Source organism: Clarias gariepinus, chromosome 21 (genome assembly GCF_024256425.1).
Source record: "Clarias gariepinus isolate MV-2021 ecotype Netherlands chromosome 21, CGAR_prim_01v2, whole genome shotgun sequence".
Taxonomy (NCBI): Eukaryota; Metazoa; Chordata; class Actinopteri; order Siluriformes; family Clariidae; genus Clarias; species Clarias gariepinus.
Genome location: NC_071120.1, coordinates 22647679 through 22664783, shown reverse-complemented (window position 1 = coordinate 22664783; position 17105 = coordinate 22647679). Strand labels below are relative to the sequence as shown.

The 17105-nt window shown below is 39.3% G+C and overlaps 1 pseudogene; it reads right to left on the bottom strand.

Moving 5' to 3' along the window:
- Positions 1 to 3766: 3766 nt before the first annotated feature.
- LOC128509084 (plasma serine protease inhibitor-like) lies at positions 3767 to 16049 on the bottom strand (annotated as a pseudogene).
- Between the last annotated feature and the right edge of the window lie 1056 nt (positions 16050 to 17105).

The following is a 17105-nucleotide window of genomic DNA, read 5'->3' as shown; positions in this document are numbered from 1 at the left end:
ACTTCTGTAGTTCTTCCTTCAGTAGTGGACCAAATTTAAGAGTCTTGATCTGTCTGTGTTGTCAGAGTCTGAACAGGATCAGGTAAGATCTCTGTTGTTGAAATTTCATACAGTTTTTTCGGCACACAAAGGTGATTTGGGATGTACCCAGCTGCTTTCTCATGACATCGTCAACGGTATCGACGGATACCACTATCAGAGTATGATGTGGTAAAAACGCACATAAACAAGCTCCCAGAAAATAACATTATTAGAGAAAGTTGTAGTCCGTATGCCTCTCCTATTGTGTTGGTCAAAAAGAAGGATGGGACATTGCGCATGTGTGTAGATTAGCCTGTCTGAAATCCTGTGCTGACCAGCTGGCTCCCATCTTCACACAGATCTTCAACAGATCACTGGAACAATGTGAAGTGCCTTTGTGCTTTAAACGTTCCACAATCATCCCCATTCCAAAAAAACCTAAAATCACAGGACTTAATGACTACAGACCAGTCGCCCTAACATCTGTGGTCATGAAGTCATTTGAAAGACTGGTGTTGGCCTATCTGAGGGACATCACAGGACCCTTACTGGACCCCCTGCAGTTTGCCTATAGAGCAAACAGGTCTGTTGATGATGCAGTCAACATGGGACTGCACTTCATCCTCCAACATCTGGACAAACCAGGGGCTTATGCAAGGGTCTTGTTTATAGACTTTTCATCAGCTTTTAATACGATCATCCCAGCACTGCTTCAGACCAAACTAAACCAGCTCTCTGTTCCTAGCTCTATCTGTCACTGGATCACCAGCTTTCTGACAGACAGGCAGCAGCTAGTGAGACTGGGGGAATTCATGTCCAACAGCCACACCACCAATACTGGAGCACCTCAGGGATGCATTCTCTCCCCACTGCTTTTCTCCCTGTACACCAATGACTGCACCTCTACAGACCCCACTGTCAAGCTCCTGAAATTTGCAGATGACACCACAATCATCGGCCTCATTCAGGACGGTGACGAGTCTGCTTACAGAAGTGAGGTTGAGCAGCTGGCTGTCTGGTGCCGTCTCAACAACCTGGAGCTGAACACGCTCAAAACAGTGGAGATGATTGTGGACTTCAGGAGGAACCCACCTGCACTTCCCCCACTCACCATCATGAACAGCACTGTGACAGCAGTAGAGTCATTCCGGTTCCTGGGCACGACCATCTCTCAGGACCTGAAGTGGGACATTCACATTGACTCTATTGTTAAAAAGGCCCACCAGAGGTTGTATTTCCTTCGCCAGCTAAAGAAATTCAACCTGCCACAGGAGCTGCTCACACAGTTCTACTCAGCCGTCATTGAATCCGTCCTGTGCACTTCAATAACTGTCTGGTTTGGCTCAGCTACGAAAACAGACATCAGAAGTCTACAAAGGATGGTTCGGACTGCTGAAAGAATTATTGGCACTGCCCTGCCCACGCCACAAGAACTGTACACATCCAGAGTGAGGAAAAGGGCTCGGAATATCACTTTGGACCCCACACACCCAGGCCACCTTTTATTTGAACTTTTTGAACGCTATAGAGCACCTAACACTAGGACAGTCAGGCACAAAAACAGTTTTTTTCCCCAGGCAATCTCCCTCATGAACAGTTAAACATCAACTGTCAATAAATATATGTGCAATATTGTGTACAGTATCACAGTGCAATATACTGTATAATACCACAGATTTCAGATATTTATATATATTATTTAAAAAGTATCTCACACCCTACTCCATTTGATGTCAAATGTTTTTTTGTTTGTTTTTTGTCGTGCTGTTTTTGTCTTGTCATTTGTTTTCTGTTCTGGAAGCTCTGTCACTAAAACAAATTCCTTTTACGTGTAAGCGTACTTGGCAATAAAACTCTTTCTGATTCTGATTCTGATTCCCATCAGCTGAATGCAAAAACTCGAAAAGACGCCTTTACCTTGCCACGGATAGAGGAAACCTTGGATTCACTGACGGGGGCCCGGTGGTTTTTCACCATGGACCTCGCCAGTGGTTATAATCAGGTTTTTGTTACTGAGGCGGATAGACATAAGACTGCCTTTTGTACACCTTTTGGTCTGTTTAAATGAATAGTGGACGGTGGTGGCAGAGCTTCGATCGTTCCTGGGGTTTGCCAGTTATTATCGGCGGTTTGTAGAAGGCTTTGCCAAATTGGCAGCTCCTCTACACCGTCCGGTAGCTGAATTTGCGGGTCGTAAGTCCAGGGGTCGAGCAGAGTCGAGGTTTGGAGTGGCTTGGACAGAGCAGTGCCAGGTGAACTTTGAGGAACTGCCCCAGTATTGGCGTATGATAATTTCTCCCTTCCCTTTATCTTGGAGGTAGATGCTAGTCATGGAGGTTTGGGAGCAGTTCTGTCGCAGGAACAGGAAGGGAAGGTGCGGCCTTTAGCCTATGCTAGTTGCAGCCTTAGGCCCACCGAGCGCAACGTCAAACTATAGTTCCATGAAGTTGGAATTTTTGGCGCTCAAGTGGGCCATGACTGAGAAGTTTAGAGAATATTTGCTGGGGCAGGGGTGTGTCGTCTTTACTGATAATAACCCCCTTAGCCACCTGGCTACTGCTAAGCTTGGGGCTACAGAGCAGCGGTGGGCTGCGCAGTTGGCCTCTTTTGATTTTGAGCTAAGGTATTGTTCTGGGAGGAGCAACCCGAATGTGGATGCTCTTTCGCGACAGGGTCCTTCCAGTCAGGGTGATTTGGCGGGGGTACTACCTGGTACAGCGCTTCCCACTGTGGTACAGCAGGCTGGTGAGATGGGGATGGGTTCTCAAGCAGCAGTCACGGTGCTGCCTGGTTTGGCTGTGGATATGCAGTCATTACAGGATGAGGACCCTGTTATAGGTGAAGTGTTAAGGTTTTGGAACGTCGACAGTTACCCAAGGCTGTGGTGACTCTTTTGCGACAATGGGGTCGGCTGTGTGAGGAGGACGGGGTATTGTACCGCCGAGTGTTTTGTTCTGATGGGGGAGAAGAGGTGTTGCAAGTGGTGTTACCAGCACTATTGCATCATGAGGTACTGACACAGTTACACCAGGAGCACGGGCACCAGGGGGTGGAACGCGCCACTGAGTTGGTACGACAGCGTTGTTTTCGGCCCGGCCTGACAGCCGATGTGGTGCAATGGTGTCAAGAGTGTGAAAGGTGTCAGCCTTCAAAGGATACACAACATCTTCCCAATAGATTTATGGGCCATTAGTTGGCCTCGAGGCCAAATGAAATACTAGCCCTTAATTTTACTGTGTTAAAACCCACACGATCAGGATTGAAAAACGTGCTGGTAATAACGGATGTTTTTACAAAGTATACCTTGGCGGTATCTACACGAGGCCAACGGGCAGAGACAGTGGCCCAGGTTTTGGTGGGGGAGTGGTTCTACAGATTTGGTATCCCTAGTTGGATCCATCCAGATCAGGGCCGTAATTTTGAGTCTTTCTTGGTACAGCAGCTTTGTGCACTGTATAAGGTGGAAAAATCGCATACCACTCCTTACCATCCGGTAAGTGCGAGCATTTTAATAGGATGTTGCACAACCTTTTGCGTGCCCTGCCGGTGTCCAGAAAAAGGGACTGGGCCTCATGCCCCCCACAAGTGCTGTTTTATTATAACACTACCCCTCATCAGACAACTAGTGAATTCCCATTCTTTTTAATGTTTGGGCAAGAACCCAGGCTCCTTGTGGACTTCCTCTTGGGTAGAGCCCAGGAGGTTGGAGTTGGTGGTGTGCATGAGTGGGTGAGGGAACACCAGGCTAGGCTTCGCGTGGCATTTGAAGGGGCACAGGGGCGACTGGAAGCTGCTGCAGGCCGTCGTAAGGCACAACATGATGCCCATGTCCATGATACACCACTGGGGGAGGGTCAGTTGGTTTATCTGCGCAAATATGGCACCAGAGGTCGTCATAAGAATCAGGATCTGTGAAGCCCTGTGGTGTATCAGGTAATAAGGAGGCCCCCAAGGAGGGTGGGGCAGTATATTGCCATCGCACCAGTGGATGATTTGGGGAAGGTTAGATGTGTCCATCGGTCTTCCTTGAAGGCCCGGATCCGGAAGGATAGTCCGGTTTTAGTCTCCACCTGTTCCCCCTCTTTGGAGAACAAGGTGCCGGCACCAAAAGTTTAAGGGGATGAAACTAATCTGTTTATTGTGGTGCCAGAATTTCCTCCGGTACAAGTTCCCCAGGTACAGGTTTCCCGGGATACTATTAGGTCACCTAGTAGGCTTGTAAATGCTAACGAGGGGACCACAGTTATTGGGGGTCCTGAGGCTCCTAACTCTGTAGTAAGTGTAATACCGGGGCCTGTGCACTTGTCAGGGAGTCAGTAAGGTGGTCCGAGTACTTCTCTGCGGAGAACAGGGCGGACTACCGCAGGCCATTATTCAAATCTAGATATCTGTAATGAGTCATTTACAAATGAACACCTGGTTGGGTTATTTTGACCCAACAACTGGTTTATTCTTTATTCTCTGGTTTTTCCAAACGGCAGCCTGCAAAATGTTAGAAATATTCTGTTATTGTGTCACAGGTGTAGTTTTAAGAGTTGTTTAGGCGAGACTGCATGTGTGTGTACAGCTCAAAACCTCCATCGGTTATTTCAGATAGCATCTATTTAAAAACAATGCCCCAATGATTTCGGAGCTTCAGGAAATTCCCCGGCGCTCTGCACATAACATCGGCCAAACACACCCTCATCTCAAAAAGGATTTCTAAACGTTTTCTAAACGTGGTCTATTGTTGTTTACTTACAATATTTGTTAATTTAAATGAGGTTTAGGGTCGGGATTTTGTTTTGGCATCGTGATCCTCCTCTTTAACTTTTTACTAGTCTAATCAGTGCTCAACCGCACGCATAAGGTTAAAAAAATGCGTCGGGGGGAAAAACAGCAAGGAGACTGACCTTTTTAATAATTCTTTGATAAATTAGTGATTTTTTTTGGTTTCGGCTGTAGCGATGGAGTTAATTATGTCATCTCGCCGTCTCTGAAGCGGTGGATGCACATATAATTCACTTTTCATACGAATTACATTATCTCATATTTGTTTTCCAGTAGTTTAAAAGCTTTTAATTTTGCTTCCTATAAGCATATATTTTTCACGTCTGTGAGTATACATGAGTTTCGATTCATTTTCTGACGCGCTCAAGTTCAGCGAAAACAATACAGGATTGCACAATTTGCTGTTTTTTACTGATTTACTGTTTGCTTTCGTTATTTTACAAAATCATAACATTATTTCGTCATTGTAAATGCACTTAAATAAAAAAAGAGTCTTATAAAGTCTATGTAGCTTATATAGCTTTATTATATAGGTATTTTATTTAAGGGTATTCTTTAGTATAATATGCTTATGGTATAATATATCATGGCTGTGTGATGCATCCTGTACTCTGCATTCCAGACTCTTTGGTGGAGGCTGTTTGTTTTAAAGGTTTTCTTGTCTTTAAACTACACAAAGCAGTGTCTTCCCACCTGGAAGTTTCTCCAGCGCACTGTATATCAGATTTATGGACTTATATCAGATTTATGGAGTCCTCATCTGTTACATTTTTGAGGACAACAGTTATCAAAATGTAATCAATAATATTAAAAAATGTTTTATTGATCTTGTTTTTAATGTTATTTTAGGTAAATAAAACAGTAAGAGCTAAAATAGTCAAATAAATTGTTTAATGGTTTAAATAATTAAAATAAAAAAGGGAATGTTTGATGTCATGTGAGCATTGTAAGATTTGTATTGAAAATTTCTAACTAAAAAGTGGCAGCTGGCACGCCTAAAAATAGATGCAGGATTATTTTTTATAGTCTAAATAATAGTGCTTTTCTAAACGTAGGCTATATTGTTGTTTACTTCCTCCTCTTTAATTTCCTACGTAGTCTAATCAGTGATCAACTTCACGCATAAAGTTTTCCAGAGTGTGGAGGAATTTTGTTGTACTAAATATTTATGCAGTATAATAAGGGCCTCTTATTCTTATCTATCCTGGGTTGTTGTTCTTTTAGAGTTGTGTGCTTTACAATGTCAGACAACATTCAGATGCAAATAATTCACCCTCCCCAGGTGTGAATCAGCTGTTTTTACCTATACATTCAGAAAAACTGAAATGCACTAAATTCTAAAATTGACATTGTTACTGTTTTAATCCCTGGAATAGAAGAAATGAAGATTTGTGTGTCTGTGTGTGTAGTGTCACCTGAGAAGTGTCAATAAGTCTTACATATTCATGAAAAGTTGTGGATTATGTAGTAAAACAGAGGTTCTGCTGAAAAAAGTTAGGCACATCAGTCACTTTACCACAAATAAAAGGTCTTTTTGAGTGTTATATTATAGCTGTGACAGATATACAAACAAAACAAACAGGGCGCACTGAATACTAAATCTAAACCGAAGGTGTGGATTAATAAAACAAAATTCGTGTTTCTTAGCCCCACCTCCGTGAACAGAGTATTCAAAAAAAAGCGAGAGGTTGTGTTCGGACCACTGAGATTCTGTGGATTCTAAAACTGACATTGTTTCCATTTTTTAATCACTGGAATGCAAGAGATAGAAAGTTTCCTTGTCATAAAATGCCTTGAATTTTTTTTAATCACACTATACACAACCCGTGATTTTTTTTTAAATGCTATTTTATAAATGGAAAATACAAATGGAAGGTTTTTTCATTAAAAAAAAAAAGAATTTATAGAAAATTTTTATATTTTATAAAAATACTAAAAAAAATTATTGTGTATAAAGTAATTAAAAACAATCCCATTTCTGAAGAAATAATAGTAAGTTTTGATAAGTCTGGGTTCTTCTTCCCAGCCAGTGTTGGTTAGGGGCAGGGGAGCATCATGGCAGGATTGGTGTGATTTTTATAATTTTTTTAGCCGTGCAGCATAAGAAAAGAGTCGTGACAAATTCGTTACTTTTAATACCATGATGTTTGATTTGATGTTATATCTGTCATGCCACGTCAAGCCACAGTCTCGCCATGATCACTAAAGCATTCCCGTTCCTTTCTCCCAACCACTCCTTCCAACTCACCACCTCACCTTCCGCTCTCCACACACCTGTCTTCTATCAGCAATCACCTCTCATGCCTATTTAAGCCATGCGCTGACACCACCACATCGCCAGTTTATTGTGTGCCTTCTCAGCCTCAATTTACCAGCGCTTTCTCTCGTCTCAGTCTGCCAAGTATCGACCTCGTTCGCCCTTTTTGACTACGACTTCGCCTTTTTGTTTTGGATTTGACACATTTGGAGTTTTCCCGTTACCGACTGCTTACCTGCCATCGACCACGAATTTGGATCACGGACCTCTTCCCCTTTCTTCGGCTTCGACCCTCGCCAGCTCCACGACCCCGATTTATCTCCTTTCCTAACCGGACTCACGCTGCCGCTTCTCGCCAGCTCTGCTCGCTCCTGCCTTCCCGCAAGGCTCAGGCTTCTTCATACCGGCATAAAGCTCGCACTTCCGCGTTTCTGCGAGCCAAGCGTCGTACACACCCCCTCCTCCCTTGGCCCGCTCGTGCCGGCGCTCCGCGCTTCTGCTTTCCAGTGGATTTATTTCAAATCCCAGCTCTACGCGGAATTAAGGTCAAGACATTAAACTATAACATTGTCAACCAAGTAACAAGCACCCAAACTCCATTTGCTATCTAAAGTGATCTGTTTCTTCTGCGTTTGGATCCACCATGCCCCCTACCGATCCCTGACAATATCATTTCCAAGTTTGATAGTGTCGATTTTAGAGATCATGCATTATATGCATTAGACGTGTGATCCGAAAAGGAAGTAAATAAACACGTAGCAATGCAAAGAGGACAGAGCTGCGAAATATTTAAGCACTATAAATTCAACAAAGTGTGATCATAATGGTTGTTGTTGCTGCTGTTAATGTAATTGGTTCCATCGTGTTACTGAATGCAACAAAGAAAAACACTCGCTAACATGTTTGAATGAAAAGGAGTGGCGGCTTTTCTTTGAAGATAGCAATTGCGTAATGAGGGGCAATTCGTAGCAGGGGGGTGTTTTAGGCCATAACACCTGGCGAATGCACCTCACCTACTGCGCGAGATAGAGACCGTCTGCAAATTACTGTCCATCTGAAATACGGATAATATTAATATTATGAACAGATTTAAAGTGAATAAATGAACTATTGCCTCAAAATCTATTCTAAAATGCGTGTCCACCTGTCCTGCAGAAGGCACAGTCTTTTTTTGTTCAATGTTATCACTTTTCATATTTATTAATAATTATGTAATAATTCTATATTTTACTTCAATAACTTCCAGGTCATGTTACCTATTGTTTATAATTAATATTATCCGTATTTCAGTCAGACGGTCCCTAACTCGCACAGTAGGCAAGGTGCATTTGCCGGACAAATCTGGAGCCCGAAGCTCGCATATCCAACGTTCAACCAATTTCACCGCGGTCTGATACCGAGTCGTATAAGAACAGTGGCAGCTGACACACCTAAAATAGACGCAGAATTTTTTTTTATAGCCTAAATAAAAATGCTTTTATAAACCTGGGCTATTGTTATCTACTTCAAATATTTGTTAATTTAATTCAAATGAGGTTTGGGCTCGGGATGTTGGGCATCGTGATCTTCCTTTAATTTCCTACGTTTTCTAATCAGCGCTGTCACATACTGTAGGTGTTGGACTGTGGGCTTGCAGGTGAGGCATAGGTGCAGAGGGGATGAGGTGAAAATAGAGTTTTTTAATGAGTAAACCAAAACAAAACATGAACAAAGGAGGTTGGCTTTATTTTGGAGCATGCTATAAACAAACCCATTAATCAAATAATACACAGACTAGGGACTAAACAAGCAAGAATAAACAAACTAATATACAATACAGACAAGGGATACAAACCAGACGAGACAAGACACACTAAACAGACTTGAGGACAAAACACAAGGAAATATACATGCAAGGAGCCCCCCGCATCACCTGACTAAGGTGCCTTCTGGAAAACATCGGTCTACAAACAAAAACTACAAAACAAAACACTGCCCTCTAGTGATAAACCCTCACAAGCACTCAACTGCATGCATAAAGTTTTCCAGAGTAGCACACCCTGTTTACTTTCTTTACTTAACAAAATTATTAAGCTTTTTTCGTCATTGTGAATGCACTTAAATAAAAGTAGAGTTTTATAAAGGCTAACCAATCTATTAAGTAATCTAAAGGCTAGATATAAAGATATACATTTACTTTGCTTAAATTAACTACTAATTTAACTTCTAAATCTGTACTGTATTTTTAGTACTGTGATTTTAAATTTGTTTAATGTTCCACTTGTATATCATAAGGTTTTGCCAGCGGTGGTACAGCGCAACGGGGGTCATTATTTATTATTTAAAGAAAAAATTATGATGATGATAAGAGCCTACTGCATTTAATTCCTATAATAACGCAAAAACACATAGTATAGTATTTTTGTAGCTCTAATACATTGTAGTAGCAAATTCTGAAACACAGGTTGTAATTTTAAAATATGTTTAAGCATACTGTCTATCTTGTGTAGGATTACATAGTACCTGGAACCTATCCTAAGCCTCAAGACACAGGCAGAAGAGAATCATATTGTGATCTTATCATCTGCTTTGATCTTCTTATGCTACACATGCTACACATGGACATGAAAGCGATCTGTACCTGTTTCACTATGGTTAAGTCAGGCTGGCTAGCCACTGAGGCTAGCTGTACCCCAGTTTTTTAATGTGCTTATATTTTACTTCTGATTATACTTTAAAATATATGTCTTAATATGTATAATTAGAAGTAAGGTATTATGTAAATAAGCAATAATTGATAACATGTAGAATTTGACATGCAGCCTAACCAAATACATTAGTTACTGGATGCTAGTCCAACCTGGCGTTAGCAAACAAAACAGGCTAAGTTTGAAAGCTAGTTCATGTTAGCAATTTAGGGGAAAAACATACCTTAGCAACTTCATTTCTTTCTCAAAATTTTTTTTTGCTTATGGCATCCTATTAAAATTTTTTTATTGATTCCTTACAACTTTTCCCTACACTTAGATTAAATTAACTAAACTGAAAAGCAGTGGACCTAAAACTGAACCCTGTGGAACACCAAACTCCACTTAGGAATATCCAGAATGGTCACCATTTAAAACCACAAACTGATAACGACCAGTCAAATAGGATCTGAGCCACGAGAGGGCTGTTCCTTTAATTCCTACTAATTCCTATCATTTTGTATGATCAATATTGTAAAAAGCTGCACTGAGGTCGAGTAAAACAAGTATAGTGACCCAACCCTGATCAGAGACCAATAGGAGGTAATTTACTACTTTAACAAGTGCTACAGTTCGTTTATGCTATTTCTATGTAGATGTTAACATAGCTGCTGTGCAACACCATTTGCAAAGTTTGATGTCTTTATATGTAACCTCTTTTAAATAATAAAAATAAACAGATACAAGCAGGGTACACTATATAACAGTTCATTCTTTGTACAAATAAAATTATCAGCCAGTGAACTTGATCGTCTGTCCAAACAATATTTAACCAATGTTTTTTTTTCTTTAACTCATTATTGTACCTGGAAATTTTATTTATCTAAAATCATTAACTGCACTGGGTTACACCAGGCAAGGTACTTTCTTAGCTCTCTAGATACATTGTAGTAGCAAATTCTGAAACACAGGTTGTAATTTTTTAAATAAATTTAACCACACTGCTTATCCTGCACATGTTCATGATATTGATTTAGTTTATGAGATGAAGGTTTAGGCTGGCTGTACCCCAATTGTTTTAATATGCTCATATTTAACTTCTGGTTATATTTTAAAATATAATATGATTTAATATGATGTACAATTAGAAGTGAAATATTATATAAATAAGCGATAATTAAGTAATAATTATTGTCTAACCAAATACGTTACTGGATGCTAGTCCAACCTGGCGTTAACAAACAAAATAGGCTAACTAATTTTGAAAGCTAGTTTATCTTTGCAGTAAAAAAAAAAAAACATATCTTAACAAGTTTTCTTTTTTTCCCCAAAAATATGCGTCTTTGCTTAGGGCATCCTATTAAAACGTTAAATTGATTACTTATATTTTTTTCCCCACACTAATGAACTCGATTGAATAAACTGAATGAAACCAGTACTCTAATGGTCTAACTAAAGGATTTAAAAATGAAAAGTAATTATTGAAATATAATAAAATTCAGTTTTTATACACACATTGTTTTAACTGATGCTCCTGTGACTTGTGCAACTACCCACAGTACAAAGCATTTTTACGTATGCATCTATTTTAAATCCTTAGCAAATACTTAAAGAACTAACAGACTGGTAGTGTATAAGCACTTATCTGCCATTCCTAATATGTCATTTATTTATTAATTTATTTATTTCAAAAATAACAACTGCAATACCTAAAATCTATATTGTAAGTAAAGTTTCATTTCCCTATTGAAATAAAAATAATACATACATTTATATATCTGTTTTTTCAATTTTTTGTAGTAAGGTCTCCCAATGCATAGCCTCTGTCTCTCTCTCTCTCTCTCTGTCTGCACATGGCACTTCTGAGCTACCAGTGGCTCTGACACCTTCTGCCCTCTAAATGAGGAAGGGTTTCCTTTTGAAACTGGTTCCTTTCATGGTTTCTTCCTCATGGTGTCTCAGGGAGTTCCTTTACATTGTCACCTCCAGCTTGCCCATTAGGGACAAACTGACAAAGTTTCAGAATTATGCATTTTTATTATGCAAAATATTTATTTCTGTAAAGCTGCTTGGTGACAAAATCCATTGTTAAAAGTGCTATGCAAATAAATCTGAATTTGTTTTTAATTTAATAGCCTCTTTTTTTTTATCACTTTAACCCTGTATGCTAAACTAGAAAACTACAATGCCTTGAAAAAGTATTCATACCCCTTAAACTTTTCCACGTTACAACCACAAACATTAATGTACTTTATTGGGATTGTATGTGATAGACAAACACAGAGTGGCAAATAATTGTGAATTCAAATTCAAATTTTATTTGTCACATACACAGTCATACACAGTACGATATGCAGTGAAATGCTTAGACAACTGCTCGTGACCTAAGAATAAAAAAATATGAATAGGAATAGGAAATAAATATGAAAATTAAAAATAAAGGGTAAGTTTAACTAGGGAAGAATAAAATAAAAATATACAAATAAAGTTAAAAATAAAATAACTGTACACAAAAATACACAATATAGAAAATATATGGAGAATATAGGAAAAAATGTCAAACAATAAGAGCAGCCGAAAAATGGTAATAAAAGAATGGTAATGTCCATGGTTGTGCAATCCACATATTAAAAGTGACTTTATGCAGTGCAAATATGCTTAAAGTGATTTATTTAAAGTGATTTATTTAAAGTGACTTGTGATGGAGTGATTCGATGACCACGAAGTGTAGTTGTGCAGTGGCCACTAGTGTAAACAAATGTCCAGAATGTGCAGTGTGTGTGTAAAAACCATATGTGTGGGTCAGTACTGTGTGGTGGTGTGATTGTGATTGAGAGACCGTATTGCCTGCGGGAAGAAGCTCCTCCTCAGTTCCTCTGTGATGGCCTTCAGGGAGCAGAATCGCATCGCCTGCTGTAGATTGAGTGCAGGTCAGGGAGCTCTGTGCGGATGGTGCGCTCAGCTGATCGCACAACCCTCTGTAGAGCTCGTCTGTCCTGCATGGTGCTGTTCCCGAACCAGGTTGAGATGTTTCCCGTCAGGATGCGCTCTATGGTGCAGGAGTAAAAGTTCCTGAGGGCCTTGGAGGGCAGTCGGAAGTCTCTCAAGCCCCATTTGCACTTTGTGACAAACCATGTGAAACTGCAGACAAGAATCCTTATGGCTTTCTTCTTGCCAATCTTCCATTAAGGCCAGATTTGTGAAGAGCATGACTAATAGTCGTCCTGTGAACAGATTCTCCCACCGGAGCTGTAGATCTCTGCAGCTTCTCCTGGATGACCATGCGCCTCTTGGTTGATTCTCTGATTGATGCTCTTCTTGCCTGGTGTGTCAGTTTAGGTGAATGGCCATGTCTTAATAGGTTTGCTGTTGTGCCATACTCTTTACATTTTCAGACGATGGATTGAACATTCCTCAATGAGATGTTCAAAGGTTGGATTTTTCTTTTATAACCTAACCTTGTTTAAACTTCTCCACAACATGCTTTTTGTTCACTAATGTTCTCTAACCAACCTCTTGAGGGCTTTACAGAACATGTGCATTTGTACTGAGATTAAAATACACACAGGTGGACTCTATTTTCTTCTGAAGGCAATTGTTTCCACTGGATTTTAGTTAGGGGTATCAAAGTAAAGGGTGCTGAATAAAAATGCATGCTGCACTTTTCAAATTTGTAAAAACAAACAAACAAAAAAAACATTTACATTGGTGGATGTAACATGACAAAATGTGAAAAAGTTCACAGGATATGAATACTTTTGCAAGGCACTGTAGATGCAGATAAACTTTTATTGCTGTTTGACCCCGGAATTAGCTGGATTTACAATATTTATAAAGCTCATAAATGGGCAATAAAATTTCAGTGTTACAGTTCGTCCAAAAGAACCCACGATTATTTCTATCTCAGTCACCGCTGTTGCTTCAGTCCCGGCTTTATCCACATCTAGAGTAACTTTATGTATAACCTGAGGACAAAAAAAGAGGGTAGTAAGTCCAATCTTTACATTTCCTAGCTGTTTTTCCACATCTAGCTAAAACACACAGTGAATATTTACATTAATGCAATGTCTTTTAATTAAATAAAAGCATCAGCAATATCCATTACGACCAGTGTTGGGGGACATTACTTTTTAAAGTAACTAATTACATTACAAAATTACTGTCATTAAAAAGTAATCAGTTACATTACAGCGTTACTTTCTGATAAAAGTAACTAGTTAGAGTACTTTTCCATTGCAGAAAATGAAAACTCCTTTGTGATTCCTCATGCAAGTTGTTTTAATCAAGACCTTTAGAATTAATCTACCATCATCACTTAGAAAATTTTGGCCCATAATCTGTTAACTACTAATACCCCTATCTCTTTACGCGGTTTTGCACAATGGCAGTAAGTACAGTTCATCATGATTCACCGCGACTTTTTTGCGCTGTGCTTAGGTTTCCATCTTTCCGGTCCTCGCATAGTCAAACCACATACAGTAAGTGAGATAGGGGTATAACAGCAGGAATAACAGAGGGGCGCGGGGGGGCGGGGCTTGTAGGATAACTTTCACACACACACACACAATAACGGATTGGGAATGACTGCTGTCTGGCTCACGGCTTGCATAAATTGTCGAAATACTGTATTTAATTTTCAAAAAAGTAACTAAATAACTGTGGACTTAAATGGCGGACTTAATGTGTTAGATTACTCGTTACATCAAAAAAGTAATCCGAGTATTCTAATATTATTTTGTATCACGTTACACCCAACACTGCTTACGACACATCTGCTACATTTAGTATAAGTAATGTTCTTACCTCAGAAACTAACAGATTTTTATCAGAAATCCCTGAGAAGTTAGCTTTAGCTGTAAACATATCCTTACACCCCATTCCAGCCAGAATGTTGATTAGAGAATATGAAGTTTTTAGGGACAGTTTAGGGAGATAGATGTCGCATTTGCTAGAAAAAGAGAAACGTCAAAACAATTAGTTTTAAGTTGGATAATAGTCAGTTGATAACATTTTGTATATTTCCAAATCAAAATATATATTATTACTTTTTTTTTTTTATTATTGATGTGCATACTGTAGATATTACATAAACAAATGATGTAGCAAAATGTAAGGTGATGTATGGTCAGCAAAATATGCTATGGAACTCACAGAATATTAATTCCCATTCCTAAAGGAGCAATATACAGTGGCTTGCAAAAGTATTCGTCCCTCTTGAACTTTTCCACATTTTGTCACATTACAGCCACAAACATGAATCATTTTCATTGGAATTCCATGTGAAAGACCAATACAAAGTGGTGTACACGTGAGAAGTGGAATGAAAATCATACATGATTCCAAACATTTTTTTACAAATAAATAACTGCAAAGTAGGGTGTGCGTAATTATTCAGCCCCCTGAGTCAATACTTTGTAGAACCACCTTTTGTTGCAATTACAGCTGCCAGTCTTTTAGGGTATGTCTCTACCAGCTTTGCACATCTAGAGACTGAAATCCTTGACCATTCTTCTTTGCAATTCATGTCTGTGTTCTGTCAGACATGAACTGTCTGACAGACAGTTCATGATCATAGTAGCTGTAAAAATATCCCCACTTAGACATCATTTGAACAGGAACGGTTGTTTCTTTATCCACATGGAACTGGTCTTCTCTAGTGTTTTGGGGGGTTAAATGGGATGGACCATTTACCTTAATGGAAAAAAATGTTGTATGGTTATTGAAAACATAATCAATTCCCATGGAGAGAACCCAACATAACTGAATGATCTTACTTTTAAAATATATGTAGCTGAGCAGACTCAAAATTGCTGATTTTGCCGTGTGTTTTTTCATTTAAATATTTGTTGATCTGATTAGTGGTCTCAGTGGTCTTTGTAAAATCAACAGAGAAGCCATCAGAGAGATTCAGGATAAAATTTAAAGGTGTCATTCACATAGACAGCAGTGCCCACATCCAGGTCAACCCCTGACCTCTGATTGAGGTTTTGCAGGAGATTGAGGAAGGCTTGGTGCATCTTCTGATTCGTGAAGGCAGAACCATCGAAGCCAAGGCCACTGAGAAGTTGTTGATGAGTCTCACCACCTGCTTCTAAAGACACTGCAGCCATTGGTGTGGACACACTCAGTGGAGAGAAGAACACGTTCTGGGCCTGAGCATCAGACACAACGCTTCTGTACAGATGGAAAGCAAAATTGCAGTTCACTTTGTTTAGTGCCTGTATTTTACTTTTATCGCCATCAGAGACAGACTGTTGTTCTGGACATCCATTTGCACCGGTGTAAATTAATGCCAAGGACAGGCAACACCTCCAACACAGGACTCTCCATGTCATGGTGGTACTAAGAGAGAAAGAATGGGAATAGGTCTTATGGCAAAAGAAATATATATAGACAATAAGTGAGTAATCAAGGATTAATAGGCAAGTTTTCTAAAAGTTTCTGAGCTGTCTAATCTTTTGCACAGAATAAATAAATGATACTTTAACCTTTTTGAGAAGTTTTTATGGCAGGACATATATACTGCAAGTTTGCATGACAACTTTATTCTTGCTGTTCATCTGTTTATGTTCTGGTTGGCAAGCATTAGACTTTTCCAATGACTGCTTTCTATGATCTCCATATTTCAACTCACTCATTATCTATATCACTTTATACTGCAGGAATCAAACTCGGAACCCAGAAGCATAATGAGACACTGCTAACCACTATACCACCGTTCCACCTTTCATATTTTAACAGCCATTTATTGAATTAAAATGCCAAAAAAATCCTTTCCACTGTGTGCCTTATTGATCCAAATCAAAAGTCAAAATCACAAAACATGCAACATCACATAAGATAAGAGATGGCAAAGGATTTTATTTTTGGCCAAGGTGGAGAAGAAAGTGCAGTCAATAATAAGGAAGTCAGATCAGATCAGTTTAGACCAGTGCCTTTTTAACCCTCAACCTGGAGTTCCCCCTTGCCCTGCACTTTTAAATGTTTTTCCAACATCTAGCAACACTTGATTTAACAAATACACCGATGTACAGCCTTTTTTGACAAGGGATTCTTCAGGACCAGTGTTGAGAATCACTGGTTTAGACACTGACGATTGAATGTCTTATAGACTTTATATTTGCATTGTAATTTTACCAGCCACTGTTATTATTATTATTGTTTCATACTATCATGTTCATACTGGAAAAACCTTATGTGCATAATAATAATAATAATAATAATAATAATAAAAACTTGGAAACCCAACTGTATCCACCTTCTGCAAAGTCTTGTTGCATTACCAAATTGTGGCCAAAATGTCCAACACTAAAGATGAATAGACACCACCCTTTACCCTGTTCAATTTATTTATCTTAAATCATTAACTGCTTTTAAACAGTCTCTGGGCA